Genomic DNA, 18051 nt, shown 5'->3' with positions numbered 1-18051 from the left:
TACTTTGGGCAGTACTTTCCTGTTTATCTTTTGTGTAAAATAAATACAGAGTCCAACAAAAATAAGAGCCATTTCACCATTGTGCATTAAGATAATTAATCTGTTCCTTTGGAGTCACGAAGTTGAAGTTTCTAAGTTGGTCAGTTCCACTCTGCAATGTGTGTATCCTGTATCTGTACGGACCTTCCATATGGATGGGTACTGACTTGTCAATATGGAAAGTACAGTATAAATGTCTAACTCGTTAAAAGTCAAAGCCAAGCATCTTCTTCACTGTTGTTTGAAGAAACAGCTCTCAGGTCAGTCTGAGGTCAACGTAAACCCTCTAGTCTTGTCTACCTCAAGGAAATAGGATGGAGGAGAAAGAATCCTCACTGATCAGAGACAATCCATTTGACAGGCCCAGGAAATGGAATACAGCATTCTGAAAAATAAAAGGGTACTCAGAAGTCCTTCCTCCAGTGCTCTGGGAGACTTCCAATGGCTACATTGCCACTTATTACCCTACAGTCGTGGCCAAAAATATTACCAGTGACACAAATGTTGTGTTTTGCTAAACTGACTACTTAAGCTGTTATGGTGTTCATTCATATTGTTTCTACAGGTAACTGGCATTGACATAATCTACAAGCAATGTGAATGAACACCACAACAGCTTAAGCAACACATTTTGCAAAACATAAAATTTGTGTCACTGCCAAAACTTTTGGCCATGACTGTAAAAAAAAGATAACCAAATTACCAAAGACAAATCAAATAGAATAGCTTCATGTGAAATGTGGCCCATGAGATCAAATAGATCAAGACTCTTTCATAAATTTGAGAGATACAGATTTGCAAGAGTTATGTTCGGGAATGATTCAGATAACTACTATTGCAGTTATTTGAAGGAAACGACTATCATCAAGGTGAGTTCCTTGGAAAAGAGGAGATGAACGTTTTGGTTTGGCTTGGTTATTGCCCTGTCTCGAAATTTGGTCCTTGGTGACGAAGTTTGACAGATGATCAAAAAAAAAAAAAATAATAATAATACAAAAATATCCCCTGTACACAGTCATAATAGCCAAGAGTTTGAGAAAACCGATGAACTGGGAATTGGTTTTTCCCTCTTAAAAAAAAAAAAAGAGTCATCGAAAAATGCATCAACAGGTGAGATGGAGATGACTCCTCATGCAGTGACTTGCTTTTCTTCTGTTCCCTGCTGTACTCCTCCTTTGCTCTCCCTCTTCTGTTTGGAGGAGGAAAATACCAGCCTTCTTGGCTTGCTTTGCTCCTGTCTTGCCCCAGACCGTCATCTATCCCTGTAATGGCAGCAAAACAACCAGTTAAAGTATGTGGAGCTGATTTGGCAGATAAACATACTCTTCGTCTGTCAGTTCGTGCTAACCCAGACCGCTCTCCCATATGGTCAGATTTTGAATAGAAGGGAAAGAGAACAGTATGTGACTGAGCAAACTCTTCCCTCTGTGTGGAACTGATTAAGAAGTGCATGGAGGCCAAGACTCAAGAAGCTTTATCTAGCTTTCATTTTCCTATTTTACCTATTACGGTATAGTGCTCGATTACTAGAATGTACCGCCTACAGGTTGGGATCCATAAAAATGGGTGGTTTATAGATTCTGGCCTCCACTACAATGAAAAAAGGTATTATTTGTTTCACTTTATACTTGTTTCTTGCTTTTAGAGACCTGGCACTATACTGGTGTTTCCTGCAAACTGTTTTAAACTGATTTACTTCTCAAGAGTGAAAATCTTCTGTTTTTTATCAATTATTCCTTCCAAAGCATTTATTTTGTTCTCCAGAGGCATTGAGATGACATTTGTAGTTTGTAGGTTTTCTCTTAAAAATATCATAGCTTATAATAAAATAAAACTAAATTTAAATAAAATCTCCAAGTAGTGCTAAAATATAAGTACTAAGATAATATTCCATTTCTTTGGTGTTCATATTGTCCCCTCACAATTCATAACCTACCACATTCAGTCCAGTGCCACGGCTTTGTTTGCATATGAATCTGAGAATAGTGTGGAATCAAACTCCTACGTGTCGCGACCGCAGGCTTGTCCCATTGCCCAGGGAGGTGCTGACACACACAGCAGCTGGTGCATTTTGTGTCTTGTCATGACAGGTCAAAATCTGCCACAACCCTTAAAGCTATCTGAAGGTGAGATATAGGCCTGTGCTTTAAATAACACAGTAATAATAGAATGGTCTATTCGGCTGCTTCAGAGGTTTGATGACCTAGTGAAATTTTTGGTTTGACTGTGTTCAGTCATGAAGGTCATTTGAGTAATATAATATAAAACATTCAACAACTTTATTACATTTTTGCCATGAACCTATACAGGAATATTGATTTTAGAACTGAAGCAAAGCAAGCAATTATGTAAATTTCAGATTATTTGCACATTGATACACATTATGCAACACTTAGTCCCAGTGTTCGAATTTGATTTTGCAGAGTAAAGTTCCAAAACTGCTGCTGTTACTGCTACAGAAAGACAGACAGTGAGTGACTTTCTGTAAGAAGCACTGATACACCAATAGGTGGCAACAAGTCTATTTTTTGAATGAGCCTGCCTCCAACCAAAAACGACCATTTAGGTAATTTGTGCAAGCACCTTATTACAACCTATATTTACATTTTAAAGTTAAGTGCCCTCTAGCAAGTGTAAAAATAATGCAATACTCTACCAACTGAGCTACACGAAACCCAAATTATATCGCAAATAAAAGAGTACAAAACATTAATATGAAAACGTCCTGTTGCCAATAGGGGCACAATTGTAGTATACACTCTGATGGGTCGTTGTAATGATAAAAACCTTCGTATTCATCCGGAAGAAGGAGGCGGGAACCGGCGGACACTCAAACAACATTTTAATAATACAAAATAAACACAAAACAGCGCACCAGCCCCTCACGGACGACTGGTGCGCTCAAATAAAAATCAAAACACAATTAAAAGCCCAGGCCTGGTCCTCTCTCGTCCTTCACTGTCGTCGCTCCAGTTTTATAACCTTCCATCTCCTACGTGGGACTCGAGACCGGCAGTGGGTCGCAGGTGTCACTGAATTCCCAATCATTGCCGGCCTCCCTCCTTGTTCCCACGTCCCTCGGCCCCGCCCCACTCGCCACAGTCGTATTTCAGGAATTTGGACAAACGACCTATACGAGTGTATAGGACAGGTTGTTTTTAAGTCATTCATCCAATCAATTCAGTCAAAAACATTGATTAATTTAGAAACAAAATGTGTAAATAGCTTTATTAATGAGTCAATGAATCTTTCATTGAAATGGTTCATTTAAAACAGATTAATTCAGGTAAGAAACAGGTGATTGGCTTAATGCGTGAGTGATTTAAACATTTAGTCAACCAATTTGTTCAAACACTGTAAACATTCAAAATCGCATACTCGCAGAGTAGGTAAGGCATACCTATTTCGAAGTAGTTACTTTTTAGTGACCTTGGATAGTACAGTGTCCATCAAATGCATACTTCATAATCTCACCAGAAATGACTGTTTTATGAATACTTAATTTGGGCATACTACTGTACTCTGTTTACATAATGTTTAACTCTTGTCTTCAATTCTGGATATAGCAACTAATTAATTGAGAAAAGAACCCCACTATTGTGTGTTGCTCATATTTATAACAGCTGATTTTCCATCGGCTTAGTTTGGAAGTGTTTTCATTCACGGAATCAGTCTAGAAAAAATAAGTGGAAATATTGTGTCTGAAATTTAATGCCCTCATTATTAACCAAATTTTTATGGAACTGTTGCAGTGCAAAAGCAGTAGGCCTATAATGCACAGAGATATTGGCATCTCTATGAACATCAGCACTCCAAAGTCTCGAAAGCATGTTCTATTGCTTAAATAAAAACAAAGAAAACGACAACACAGCAGATGGTTGCTACACATTAATTACAACAAGTTAGTGAAGTAAATGATACTATCCCTTAATCAGAGAGGTTTGTGGCTATACTGTATGTGCAGCTGTCAGTTGCTATTCAGGCTATTTCTCTGGGCAATGAGAGAGTCACCAAAGTCCTCATCCGAGGAATTATCACAGTGGGATTCCAGCAAGGTGACATCTGCTGGACAGACCAGCTGCGCGCAGCCCTACCGATCATAGATTAGCGCACAGATTGTTTACACTGCAATCGATTTCCAACTGTTTGAATTACATTAGCTGTGCAACGGGCTTCCCAAAAATCTCTGAGGTCCCACCAACTAAAATTACTGCTGGTCCAAAATTCTGAATGTTTTGCTCTTAAAACCTATAATAAATTGCACATCTGACACTAACCATTCTGTGGATATTTCTGAGCAAATTCATACAGCAGACTTGTTCTCCATTAGTTCTTGTTTAGATTTTCCAAAATAGACTTTTCTCTTGGTGTGCGCAATAAGCGACTGTTCTCCGGAATAGGCAAGAACAGGAAGACAACATCATTATATGCCAGCAGTCTTTAGAAATGAGCCCAAAATAAATGAAGCTTGTGCTCATTATGAACAGAATGACTTTGCATCAGGGCCAGAAGATCAGGGGCTGAGCAGCCAGGCAGAGCAGCCCACAATCTCCTTACTGTGATTACTAGGAAATAATGAAGAAATGTCATCACAGGGTGAAAGAAAAAACGGGAAATCCAATAAATTAGATTTAGTCAGGCACCAAGCATAATCTGGACTGTAAGCACATATACTAGCATTGTATGAGTGATGTCCTGAATTCTGAGTACATTCTGCTTGGACAAAATGGAACTCCTTGAGGTCAGTTGTCATTTTGTATGGTCCTTTCACACTATTCAAAGTCAATCCAATCACTAGTGAAAATACAATGCAGAAAGAAAATGTGGAAAAAGTTTTTGACATTCTCTTATTCTAGGAGCATAGCTCACACACCATTCTGCGTCTGTTCTTGGGCTTTGGTTAATGCAGTGATTATTTTTAGGAGCAGTGGCAATTGACATGAATTCTGCTAAACTCACTCCAAGCTTTAAAGAATTAAAGACCTGTGTAACTCCGTACTGTTTATACATCACAATACCCTAAGTTTTTTTTTACTTAGTATGCCTAATTATTTATAAGGCATGTTTGACCCAACTTAATATATATTTCCGTTCTGGCCCAGTGGCCTTATTTCAAGGATCTATGGAGATAAGAGATCCCTGTTATGATTTAGATCATAGATCCCACTCTTTAGGCGTTTGAAGAGCCTTTGAACTTTTTTTCATCATCCAAAAAAAGTTATAAAGAAATGAAAAGTACTTTTAAAATCTGTTTAAAATCATGTATTTCCACATTGGAATTGAATCATATCAGTAGCCCAATAAAAGCGGTTTCATTTTGCATGCAATGGGTTTAAAAACAGAAAAACTTTTGTTACCATTGTCTGACTCATCTTCTTTTCAAATGACCCAGAATGCTCTGTGGCTTTATTTCTTATCTGTCCTCCCTGTTCCTCTCTGTGCTTTGTACATATTTGTACATATTTATAGGTCACAAAGAGCTCTATTTCTTTTTCAACATCAGCCCCATATAAACCTGTTTATTGCCACATTGATTAATTTCTCAACAACAATGAAAAGCACTGGATGTTTATAATTATAATATATATATATATATATATAAGAAAATCTGTTTTAGGGAGATATTTTTCCAAACGGTGGTATTAGTCACCTAGGTTTTCTGTTTTCTCTCTTCTTGCCTGAAGGATAAGCCTGCTAGATTTATCTCTCATTTAACTGTTGAGAATTTGAGGCAATTCAAATTGGAATCTATGAAAAAAAACAGGGAAAAATGCATAAAAACAGGTATTGTTTTTGTGATCTGATTGATGGACTAATGTATTACACTAGTAAATCTTTTGTTTTTTTCTGATTAGATCAAGCTGTTGGGATACAGCGTTTGGCTGGCAGTGGAAAGCCATAATGCGGTACATTGTGATGTGGTCTGTGGAATGACCTGAAATGCTGCGTAAATCAGTGAGATGCAGACAGAAAGAGACAGGCTAGAAACTGAGGGAAGGGCAAACAGCCAGTGAGCACATAAGCAACAATCGAATGTCAACAGGTGCCATGATTCTCTCTCTCACTCTCATTCTCCTTATCAGCTGTGTTCCATCTATCGTGTGCCGGGCAAAGTAATCCTGGCTAGTACACCCCTACAGCACGCCAACTGAATCGTATTGCCAAGCTTCCTCATCAGAGTGCTTTCATTTGCAGGTTAGCAGAGAGGGACTGTGTATAATGCGAGGAGGATTTCTAAATCAAGTCCTTGTGTTATGTGCGAGAGGATTTATAAATAAAGTTACTGCAATTATTATGAGTATTATGATATGTGTTACACATCCTCCTGATATAGAGATGGCATGTGGGTGCAGTGTTCACTTATGTATGTCACGAAACCTGGTTTCCAGCATCACCTCCATCCCATTCTCATTTCAGTTAATCCCAGCAGATTTCAACCCCTGTGCTTATTGGTGTACCGCAGGACACTTCTCCTCTACATTTTCCTCTGTCTTTGGGTTTCAGAGTTGAAGAGCACTGTATGATTATGTGTTGAGACCGCTGTGGGATTATCTCGGTTAGTGACACTGTGTTTCAGTCACAATTTTTTTTCTAACTACCATGAAAGCATGACATATCACAAGAGGGCTTTTACCCTGACAGCTTGAGATATGTATATATTGAGGTATGAGTGAGCTCAAATTGGATGGGGTAGCTCCAGATGGGTTTTAGAGAAGGGGACCTAACTATTACTTTAAGTAAGCACTAGATGAAGGCAAACATGTCGTTTTAAATGTTTGGTGTCACTGAGGTGTTTTAATGTTTTTGAAATGTTTACAGTAAAAACAGTAATGTAGTGAAAAAAATTAAGTATTTCTGTTTGAATATATTATATGGAAAAAGTTTCAAATACCTATGTTCAGATGGAATATATTCTAATTTATATGGCAAAAAAATATATAAAAATAAAAGATTTTCTTTATTTTAGATCACATGACCCTTCAGAAATCATTCTAATATATTGATTTTGGTGTTCAATAAATATTTTGTATCATTATCAATGTTAAAAACTGCTGCATTGCTTTCATTGATGAATAGAAAGTTTATTTATGTTTTAAAGTTTTTAAGTTTATTTAAATGATAAATCTTTTGCAACTTTAGAAATTTTTCTGGTCACTTTTAATCAATTAAATGGGTCCTTGCTGAATATAAGTATTGATTTAGAAACAATATTAGCTAAAACTGATAAATAAAAAACACAACTGAGAACTATTGGGAGAGATTTGTAAGTAATTATAATCTCAATATGTTTAGTGACAGTAGCTATAGGATTTACAGGTATAATCTGTTATAACGTTTTAAGGTAACATTTTATATCCTGGTTTAAAATAGTTTTTAAATCGGCATTTTCTTTTGTTTAATTTGAAATGTAGCATCCACTTGTAACTTATTTCACCTTTATGTAAAAAAAAAAGAAAAGAAAAGAAAGAAAGAAAAACAATATGAAGTAAGTTAGCAACTTTGTTGGTTGCAATGCAATTTCCCATACAGCAAACAGGTTAGCAACTATGGTTTAGGGAAACACACCCCAGATGGGGAGGGATGCAACAATATTTCCTATAATGTTTTATCAATATATATTTTTTTTTAAACAAGGGGATTGCTTTTCAAGGGCACTCTAGAGAATTTATTTTTATTTTTGTTGTTGTTGCTGTTTTGTTTTTTGTTTTTTTCATGGAAAAACTTCCACAAAAGTTCATGAATAGGTAAAGTAAAGCTCTGGATTGGGGGTCTCAACAGAAGTACTGATGATGGCATGGTTTCATACGAGCAGCAGCTAAAGCAGCAGGTGAATGGGAATATGTGTACACCCGTACCACAGTGTTCTCTGTTTAAGTAAACCCTGCAGTGAAGTCTCTTTCGCTGAGATCAGAGGAAGTTTTTTTTCCCCCAGTTACCATTTCCTTAGTTGTTATGGTTGTGACGCACGAAAACAGTAGCTCTTTGTTGTTTAAAAAGGTGAGGGGGGGATGCATTTCATGAATCTTGAAAATAATTTGGTTGTAAGTGTTTTTGTTTTTCAGACTTCCCTATATGTCCTGTACCGATGATATGTGGAGGGTGAGGAAGTTCTTCTTTATATTTCAAATGGATGGTCAATATTGTGCATCATGCATCAAACAGGTGAACCTGGGGCACTAATGTCTGATGCTTGTTCCTTCCCCTTTGTGACTCATTCACTCAATTAGATCCATCTGTAGCGCTGTACATTGCAGATATATACTATACACTCAGAAAGATACTAGCATGCACCTATACACAAAAATGCTGTATACGCAATAAACACTCCATTGTGTGCTGGACCACCAGGATATTGCACACCTTTTTAATAACATGCAGATTTTTCAAAACCAGCCCGCCTCAATTCACGCTATATAAAACGACTTTTTATTTTGCAGAGGTAATTAGAATCAGCAGCTGATATTTATCTGCTGTGGTTTTAATATGATGGACATTATATTTTACAGACTTGTATTTAATGTATTAAAGATGTGTATGAAGAAACACTAATCATAGCATCCAGAGAGTCAGTCACAAAGCTCCACTGAGACTGCCGTGGCAATTAGGCTGCTGTAGGTTGCCGCAGCTGAAAGGCAGGTCGCAAGTAACTAAGCACATGGCATATTTGTCAATGACAATTTACTCTGAGTCCATGTCTGAGGAAAAATACCAGCTGACAGGGATACTCTTTAACATCCGAAATATTGACGCCACATGTGTTCTGGGTGCCTTTTTGGTTTTCATCTGTTTATTATTACTCTGAACATAGCCTAAACATCCTGTATACCTTTGCAAGGTTATTGATGAGAACTGAATTTCAAATGTTTGGAATAATAATAAAAAAGTAAAGTAAAGTAATAAAAAAGTAAGATAAGATAAGATAAGATAAGATAAATAAATTACTGTAATCCATTTGCATTACTATTCAATTATAGAACAACTACATTTCCAACCTCATTTAAACAGAACCTCATGACAGACTGCGTCTAGACTCACTAAGCCAGTTTTTGGCTTGGCTTAGCAAACAATTGAGCCAAAAGCAGTTACCTTCTCTGGTAATTGCTATTTATGTGATTTGTGCATATTATTTTGTTGAGGAAGAAGGAAGAAAAAAATCTGGTATAAATCTCAAAGTATATGGTGGGATCCAAAAGTCTTTAAGTAAAATCTGTAAAATCAATAAGAAATATCTGTTATTCTACACTTTTTTCCAGCCAGTAATCGAAAGTTTTATAATTATAAAGTTTTCCATAAAATTGTAACAACATAATTTAAATATAATTTTAATATAATATAAAACATCAAATATATATTTTTTATATAATATGATTTATTTTTTGTAAAATTAGAACCGTTTTTAATGAATACTTTTATTTAGCAAGAGTACATTAAACTGTAAATGTCCTTACATTCACTTTGGATCAATGATCAAAAAAGATTTATATTTTAAATAAATGCTGTTCTTTTAAACTTTCAGTGCAAATAAGAATCCTGAACAACAACAACAACAACAACAAAAACGCTTCATGGTTTCCACACAAATATTAAGCATTACAACTGTTTACAACACTGATAATAATGAGAAGGAATGTTTTTTGATTATGTTTTTTTTCATATTAGAGTGATTTCCGAAAGATCATGTGCATTTGACACTGGAGACTAGTGTAATGACTACTGAAAATTCAGCTGTTTTATCACATGAATAAATTGCGTTTTAAAAATTTTTTAAAATAGAAATCAGTTATTTTAAATGTTAATGTTATTTAACACCATGACTGTTTTTACTATAGTTTAAATCAAATAAATAATTGGAGAGTTTAAAAGACTTCTTTCATGAACATTAAAAAATCTTTCTGACCCCAAATTATACTGTCTTACATCATTATTAGATTACAAAAACACTTGTAATAATACCCCAGCATGAACCTTTCTTCACTAAAACTGTGTAACACTCTGGAGTATAGTACTTTCTATTGACTTGATAGTTAAATCACATAACATAATTGTCAAATGCAGTTCCCTTCACGTTCCCATCATAGTTTATTCCACAATCTTATGTCATTTTATATGCTATTATCTTTCTTAAAGGACTTTAAGGAGTCATAGTTAGGTGTGTGCTCGCATTGAGTATAAATTACCTGAATCTCATCAAAATTCAAGGTTTCAGCTGCTGAGCTCTCAAGCTCTGCTGAGCAACGGTCCCGTATTTTTTATTATTTCTGGTTCTGATTCTGCCTAACTGGAGCAGCAAAACTAGAAACACTGGGGCACACTTGCATTACTTACGTGCCATCCTTCAATAAGCAGGATAATGCCACATAGGGAACCATGCAAAACAAAGTCAGGGTTCAGTAAAGCAATTGGAAAATAAGTTCAGAAAAAAAAAACCCTGGAGAAAACTCAGAACACATGAAGAGACCAAATAGTATAATTAAATACTGTTTGTATTTTGTCCAGGATCTATGACTGAATCACAAGTGGAAATAATTAAATCTCCAAGCAGCTTTGCAGATGTTTTTCTAACTAATCTCAAGTTGTTTACTCCAATGTCACACACATGTAGCCATGAAGAACAACGTGTAATCACTGTTCACTTTTAGGAGAAACATTAATAATGTCATAACGTTGTCATGTTCTAGGTGTTCTTTTAAACTAATGCTTACCATAAATAGCCATTGCTCCAAAATACTTGTCCATGGCATAATGTCTCAGAAGTGCAGAGATAGGATGGGTACTAATTGGAACACGTGATCTTGAAGGCCATAGGTGATTTATTCAATGGTCAGGGCTTTTAATGCTTATAGGAGATAAGGGATAGAAGGGTACCTCTGTCATGAGTGGTTTCTGGCACACAGCTTGGCACAATTATGTGTTTGCTATCTGACCCATATAAAATAAAATCTTAATTAGTTCAAGAGGAAAAATAAACTTTCATCTGTGTCATTAAAATATTTCCAGCCCAGAATAATACTCACAAACATAACGATTTATTCACACCACGGGTGCTCTGAATAATACCCAGGGATGCAGGAAATAACAGGCAGTATCTCAGCATCTCAGAAAGAGCAACATCACAGAACCAGTGAAGAAAAAGACTAACTGAAGAGCAGCCAGTCCAACAGCCATTTCTTAGTAAGGTTTGATAAGATAAACCATCTGTGGACCTTTATGTTCTAGTATTCTTTTAAATTTGTTAATTATTTTTTCAGCTGGAACATCTAAAGTATCAATTCAGTCTGTGAATGATGTCTCTTTTGTGCAAGCCATTACCTTCTTAACAACTGAACTACACATTAAAAGTTAGTAAAATAAATGTGTACACTGTACAGATTTCATTACAATTTTAAAGTGGACAGCTTGATTATTTCTCAAAATGAGTGATCGCACTTAAGTAGTCATACAGTATAGTAATATATTCATTTTGTCCCTTCACATGGCAATTTATATAGCATCACCTCACAAACATCATGACAACTGCTACAATAATAATAATAATAACAATAAAAACATCACAACAAATACGACAACAAAACATGTAAATTAACAGTGCACCATGTTTCTTATATTAAAATTCATAGTACATATTTATATTTATGTTTCAAATAATTGTTTACGATCAGGACAGCATTTGAAGCAAAAGATCTAGAAAAAGCTCTAACAGTCCTTCACTTGAGCACTCAATATCGTCTGCCTGAGCAGAGAAGTTCAAATCTGAATACAAAATATGAAATGTATCATCTAAGATAGTCAAGGATATTTTTCTTACACAAAGCAGATACCCCCAACTGTACAGAGTCTGTAATCTTTGACCCCAAATTAACAATGCTCTGCATCTGGGATCTACTTTTAACATTTAGTCCGTAAAACCAACATATCACAGATAAGTCAAAACAGTTTCAATAAAAGATCTAAAAAAAAAAAATATCAAAATAGATTTATACACATCAAAGGTCTTAAGCTTCCTCAATAAATATAAAAAATTTTTTTTAGCTTATCATCAATAACTACCCAAATACTTGCATGAATTGACATTCTCGACTTATTTACCTGCAATAACTACGTACTTTAGATTGGATATCAACAGAGTTGAAATTCTGTCATCATGTCTTTAGTCTTGGAAACATTAATTTGTAATTGAGAGCTCTCACACCAATCTAAAAAATAGTTTGTAATGGGACCATGCTCTGTTTTAACAGGCTTAGCACCACTGTATCATCGGTAAAATGTAATAATGTGTCTGCCTGGATATTGACTTCTGCACCTGTCTGTATATAAAGTAAATACAAGAGGTGAAAGAATACAACCTTGGGAGCAACCCACTGAGGAATAAAGCTCCGGAGCGTATTCTCAATTTAAATATACTATTTCACTTAGGAACATCAAATTCAGACAACAGATGTTCAGCTAAAAGAAATGGTTGAATAGTGTTAAATACGGATGCAAAATCTATAAATAATAAACAAGCATGATTCTTACCAGTACCACGTTTATATATAAAATTTAGGAGTGTCAGAGTAGCATCCTCCACAATCCTATTTCTCTTATAAGCAAACCCTAGGGGATCAATCAACTGACTAGAATATGCTACAATCCAAGTTTTAATAATTCTCTCAAAGCACTTCAGTCTGAAATCCTTAATTTGTCTGTCTCACAAAAGTGAATATAAGATCAGCTAACTCATCATCTCCACAAGAAGATTTAAACATTTCCAATTCAGTGAGATCAAAGCAATCCTGTAGCTGTAAAATGTCTCATTATTCCATGTTTGAGATGACCTGATGAATGGTCTTGCTCTCTGCAACACACATTTATAACATGGTTGCAAAGAGACTGCATTATGGTCCACACAACCAATAGAGCAGGGATAGGCAACTCCGGTCCTGGAGGGCCACTATCCTGCAGAGTTTAGCTCCAACCCTAATAAAACACACCTGAACAAGGCAATCAGTGTTTTTGGGATTACTAGATAGATACGGGCAGGTGAGTGTTTATGAGGGCTGAAGCTAAACTCTGCAGGATAGTGGCCCTCCAGGACCGGAGTTGCCTATCCCTGCAATAGAGGTTCTAGGAAAAATCTATATGCATCCTGTATTGACCCATAACATAGATCAAGTGTTTTAGGATGGCGTGTATAGGACAGTCGATATATTGCTGGAAATTTAATATTCCCTCCAAAGAACACTTGTTAAAATCACCCATAATAAAATGATAAAAGCATCCTGTGAACGGAACTGAATGCAACTTGACTTCTGAACATCAGACTTCCGAAGGAGGTATACCACTGACTGTCACACACCTGGACTCATTTTGTGTGTTTTTGCCCCTGTGACCCAGTTTCTGTCTTCCGTGTCTGGTTTGATTAGTTTCCAGGTGTGTCTCTTCATTTCCCCATGTGCTCCATGTCCCTGTTAATTTAGTCATGCCATCCACCTGTGTTTCCCCAATTATCCCTTCTACTTAAGCCTTGTCCTTGCAGTTCTGTTTTGTCGGGTCTACTCGTCTAAATGTCAACTTGTCTACTTGTCACCTGTTACTTGCCACTTGCCTCTTGCCACCTGTTATTTACGACTTACCTTGTTTATGTTTTATTTAATAAATCCTTGTTTCGTTTATCCCTCGGCTCCGTGTTCCTTCCAGCAGCATAAGCCGTGACAGAAGACCCGACCTGAAAAAGTTAAAAACTGCGTGTTTTCCCTCCGTTTTTTTTCCATTTTTTTTCACAGTCTTTTTTCTTTCCGTAGTGTTTCATGGATCCCCTCTATCGCCCCGAATACCTCCTCCTCCTGCTGGAGCAGGAGGGACTGTCTCTCGAGGACCATACCAGACGGTTTCTCTGGCTAGCTAATGCCACCAGCTACCCGGACCACGCGCTCTGCACCTTTTATCACGCCAGCCTGAACCCTAGGTGCAGAGCGTTGTCGCCCGAAGATGGTCCTCGGGAGGATTTCGCCGCATTTATAGAGTGGAATCTGGTGAGAAATGGGTCCCCTCTCACGGTCGGCCCAATGGAGGATCTCGCCAGGTCCACTCTGGACCCAGAGCCCAGCCTACAATCTCCCCACGGTACGAGGCATAAGCCCGAGCCCACCGATGACGGAGAGCCAGAGAGCATCCCGTCAGACCAGGTGCGAGAGCCGGCGACACTGCCAACCACGAGGGAGCAAAATATGGAGCGCCAAATGGGTCAAAATGAGGGGGGTTCCAATTCACCTATGCCAGATCCTCTGTTAAGCCCAGGAAGGGCTCCTGATCTTCCGTTAAGCCCAGGACGGGCTCCTGAACCCCCGTTAAGCCCAGGACGGGCTCCTGAACCCCCGTTAAGCCCAGGACGGGCTCCTGAACCCCCGTTAAGCCCAGGAAGGGCTCCTGATCTTCCGTTAAGCCCAGGACGGGCTCCTGATCCTCTGTTAAGCCCAGGAAGGGCTCCTGATTCCCCGTTAAGCCCAGGACGGGCTCCTGTTCCCCCGTTAAGCCCAGGACGGGCTCCTGATCCTCCTTTAAGCCCAGGACGGGCTCCTGATCCTCCGTTAAGCCCAGGACAGGCTCCTGATCCTCCGTTAAGCCCAGGACGGGCTCCTGATCTTCCGTTAAGCCCAGGAAGGGCTCCTGATCTTCCGTTAAGCCCAGGACGGGCTCCTGATCTTCCGTTAAGCCCAGGACGGGCTCCTGAACCCCCGTTAAGCCCAGGACGGGCTCCTGAACCCCCGTTAAGCCCAGGACGGGCTCCTGAACCCCCGTTAAGCCCAGGACGGGCTCCTGAACCCCCGTTAAGCCCAGGAAGGGCTCCTGATCTTCCGTTAAGCCCAGGACGGGCTCCTGATCCTCCGTTAAGCCCAGGACGGGCTCCTGATCCTCCGTTAAGCCCAGGACGGGCTCCTGATCCTCCGTTAAGCCCAGGAAGGGCTCCAGCCCCAGAGCTTACTCCAATGCCTGCTCCTCCAAAATTCCCACCCTCCCACCCACTCCTGCCTCTTCCGCTGTCGTCTGGCTGCCCCTCTGCTCGCCCTCAGCCTACCATCATTGTGGTGCGAGCTCAGCGGGACCGCCATCCTCCAGTGACGCCTTGGTCGGCGTCTCCCTCACCTCCGCCTCCAGCCTCTGAGGCCTGGACTCCGCCTCGGCCCGTTGACCCGTCGGCTCCACCATGGCTCCTAGCTCCTTCCTCTCCGCCGTGGCCCGGCAGTCCGCAGGCTCTGCCTGGCTCCCTCGTCCCTCCGGCTCCGCCTTGGTCTGGCGTCGTCCATCCTATGCCTCGGGACTCCACTCCTCCGGCTTCGCCTCATCCCTCCGTCCCTCCGGCTCCGTCAGGCTCCTTCATCCCCTCGGCTACACCTCAGTCCTCGGTCACTCTGGCCTCACCGTGGCCTTCCGGATCCACATCGCCGCGTCAGTCACCAGAGCCATCTGTTCCGCCTAGGACCTCCGGCTCCTCCCCGTCACCCTGGCTCTCCGTCTCCGCCTCGGGCTCCTCCTCCACTTGCTCCGTTGCCGTGGGTCGAGTCCCTGGAGTCAGTGACCATTCCTCCTCCATGGCTCCTTCCACCGTCGGCCCCACCTTGGGCCGTTATGGCTGTGGCCTGGGTCCTGCTGGGTACCTCCTGCTTCACATCCTTCCTGTCTCCTCCCTGGCTCCTCCCTCCGTCATCTCCTCCCTGGCTCCTTCCTCTGTAGTCCCTGTCTGCTGGCCCCCTCCTGGGAGGCTGTCCTCCACCGGAACCTCCTCCCAAGTTCCCACCCACGCCTCCCTTTGTTGTTTCTACGGTGCGAGGACGCACCTACCGGGAGGGGGGAGTACTGTCACACACCTGGACTCATTTTGTGTGTTTTTGCCCCTGTGACCCAGTTTCTGTCTTCCGTGTCTGGTTTGATTAGTTTCCAGGTGTGTCTCTTCATTTCCCCATGTGTTCCATGTCCCTGTTAATTTAGTCATGCCATCCACCTGTGTTTCCCCAATTATCCCTTCTACTTAAGCCTTGTCCTTGCAGTTCTGTTTTGTCGGGGCTACTCGTCTAAATGTCAACTTGTCACATGTTACTTGCCACTTGCCTCTTGCCACCTGTTATTTACGACTTACCTTGTTTGTTTTATTTAATAAATCCTTGTTTCGTTTATCCCTCGGCTCTGTGTTCCTTCCAGCAGCATAAGCCGTGACACTGACATATAAACTTGCTGAAATTTTCTTTGCAAATAGAGAATAAAGGCCGGATAGATATAGTCAATAGTTCTGTGGTACACATTTTCTCATGCTCAATCACTGTCTTTGCCTATCGATTGTTCACATGCAGTCAGACACCTCCTACTTGAGACTTCCTTGTGACTGAAGAGTCATGGTCCAGTTGTAGAGGTGCTTCAAAACCATCCAAAGACAGCTCAGTGTCACAATCATTCCCGTTTAACTAGGTCTCTGTTAGTGTAATCATACAAGCATCTCTGTACTCCCGTAGACAGCACACTTTGCTTGCAAATCATTTATTTTTACTTCATTAGGATTTACATGGAAGCTCTTCACAGACATTCTTTTTGAATTACTTTTAAATCAACAGTGATTAGTCGAGTGTAAATAAATTTTCTGAGAGTCCTTTCTGATTGCAATAATAATAAAAAGTGCCTGTAGTTCATCTTATACTGATACGGAAGAAATCAAAACAGCATTGCATCTCTTGACTTTCATTTTACTTGACCCTGGACTGCAAAACCAGTCATAGTTGCCATTGAATAAATAAGCTTTACATTGATGTATGGTTTGTTAGGATAGGACAATATTTGACTGAGATACAACTATTTGAAAATCTGGAATCTGAGGGTGCAATAAATACATAAATATTGAGAAAATTGACTCTAAGGTTGCCCAAATGAATTTTACTAAATCAAAAAGTTTTGATACATTTATGGTACAAAATTTACAAAATATCTCCATGGAACATGATCTTTACTTAATATTCAAATGATTTTTGGGATAAAAGAAAAATTTATAATTTTGACCCCTACAATGTATTGTTGGCTATTGCTACAAATATACCCAAGCGACTAAAGAGGGGTTTTGGGATCCAGGGTCACATATGGACAAAAACCACTGAAACATTATTCATATTATGTTCTGCAGATAAAAGAAGGTCATACAGTTTTTAAACGAATAGCGGGTGAGTAAATGAACAGATAGAAAACTGTCAGATAGCAGCCCAATGTGCTGTCAACATCAGTGCATGCTTGACTGAGGTCTGTATAAAGAGCACATAGCAGTTACAAGGGCAGCAGCCATGAACACTCTTCTGAAATGTTAAATGACGAATAGGATACCATACAGTGCCTTGGTTTCCAAGGACAAACACACATGCCCATCTTAAGACATCAAGTGCATGTCAAGTGTGCCATTTGGGACAGGGCCACTGTCATGCCATTATTTTTCCAAGCAAGTCAGAAATGCATTTGTACATATTAGAATGTAAACTAAGACTAAAAGCATATGACTAGTGATGTTATTTAATGCCACTTAGTTCGTTTCACTCAGTGGAGGAATTTTCTGCCTGACGTCTTCCGTAGGAATCCAGGGAAGATACAATTCGGAAAATTCAGGCACCATTTCAACCTTCAACTCTTGTGAACAGATTTTAATAAGCTTTGCATCTGCCAGGCACCCACTGATACTCACACATGGTCTTTTTTTTTTCAGTCAGTGGCAGATAATATAGTGTTTTTGCCTGCCTTTGTATTTACATGTTTTCAGTTTAGAGTTAATCTTCAGTTATATTTTTCATGGGATTTAGGATGTCTGCCAAGTTTCTTGAGCAATCTAACATACTGCACTTCATAATATGACACATTCCTGCTTCTTGGACAGCTTACATGCTGTCTAGTGTATGACATTTAGTCTGAGCCATCAATTCATTTTAGGCTTTTACCCAAATCATTGGGAAAGACATGACCCAAGTTATTTTTTAAGCAGCTTAGTCAACCAGCTAAATCTAGATGTTT

General features: G+C 39.3%; 1 protein-coding gene across 1 annotated transcript in view; it reads right to left on the bottom strand.

The window, feature by feature from the left end:
* Positions 1 to 1039: 1039 nt before the first annotated feature.
* The window catches only part of LOC132121781 (urotensin-2 receptor-like), a 31338-nt gene continuing 14326 nt past the window's right edge, over positions 1040 to 18051 (bottom strand). The window contains exon 3 of the mRNA XM_059531532.1: positions 1040 to 1301. The gene's annotated coding sequence lies outside the window, so the exon portion shown is untranslated. The remainder of the gene's footprint in view (positions 1302 to 18051) is intronic.

Source organism: Carassius carassius, chromosome 40 (assembly GCF_963082965.1).
Source record: "Carassius carassius chromosome 40, fCarCar2.1, whole genome shotgun sequence".
Taxonomy (NCBI): domain Eukaryota; kingdom Metazoa; phylum Chordata; class Actinopteri; order Cypriniformes; family Cyprinidae; genus Carassius; species Carassius carassius.
The sequence above is the reverse complement of the archived record's forward strand: the minus strand, read 5'-3'. Positions and strand labels throughout refer to the sequence as shown.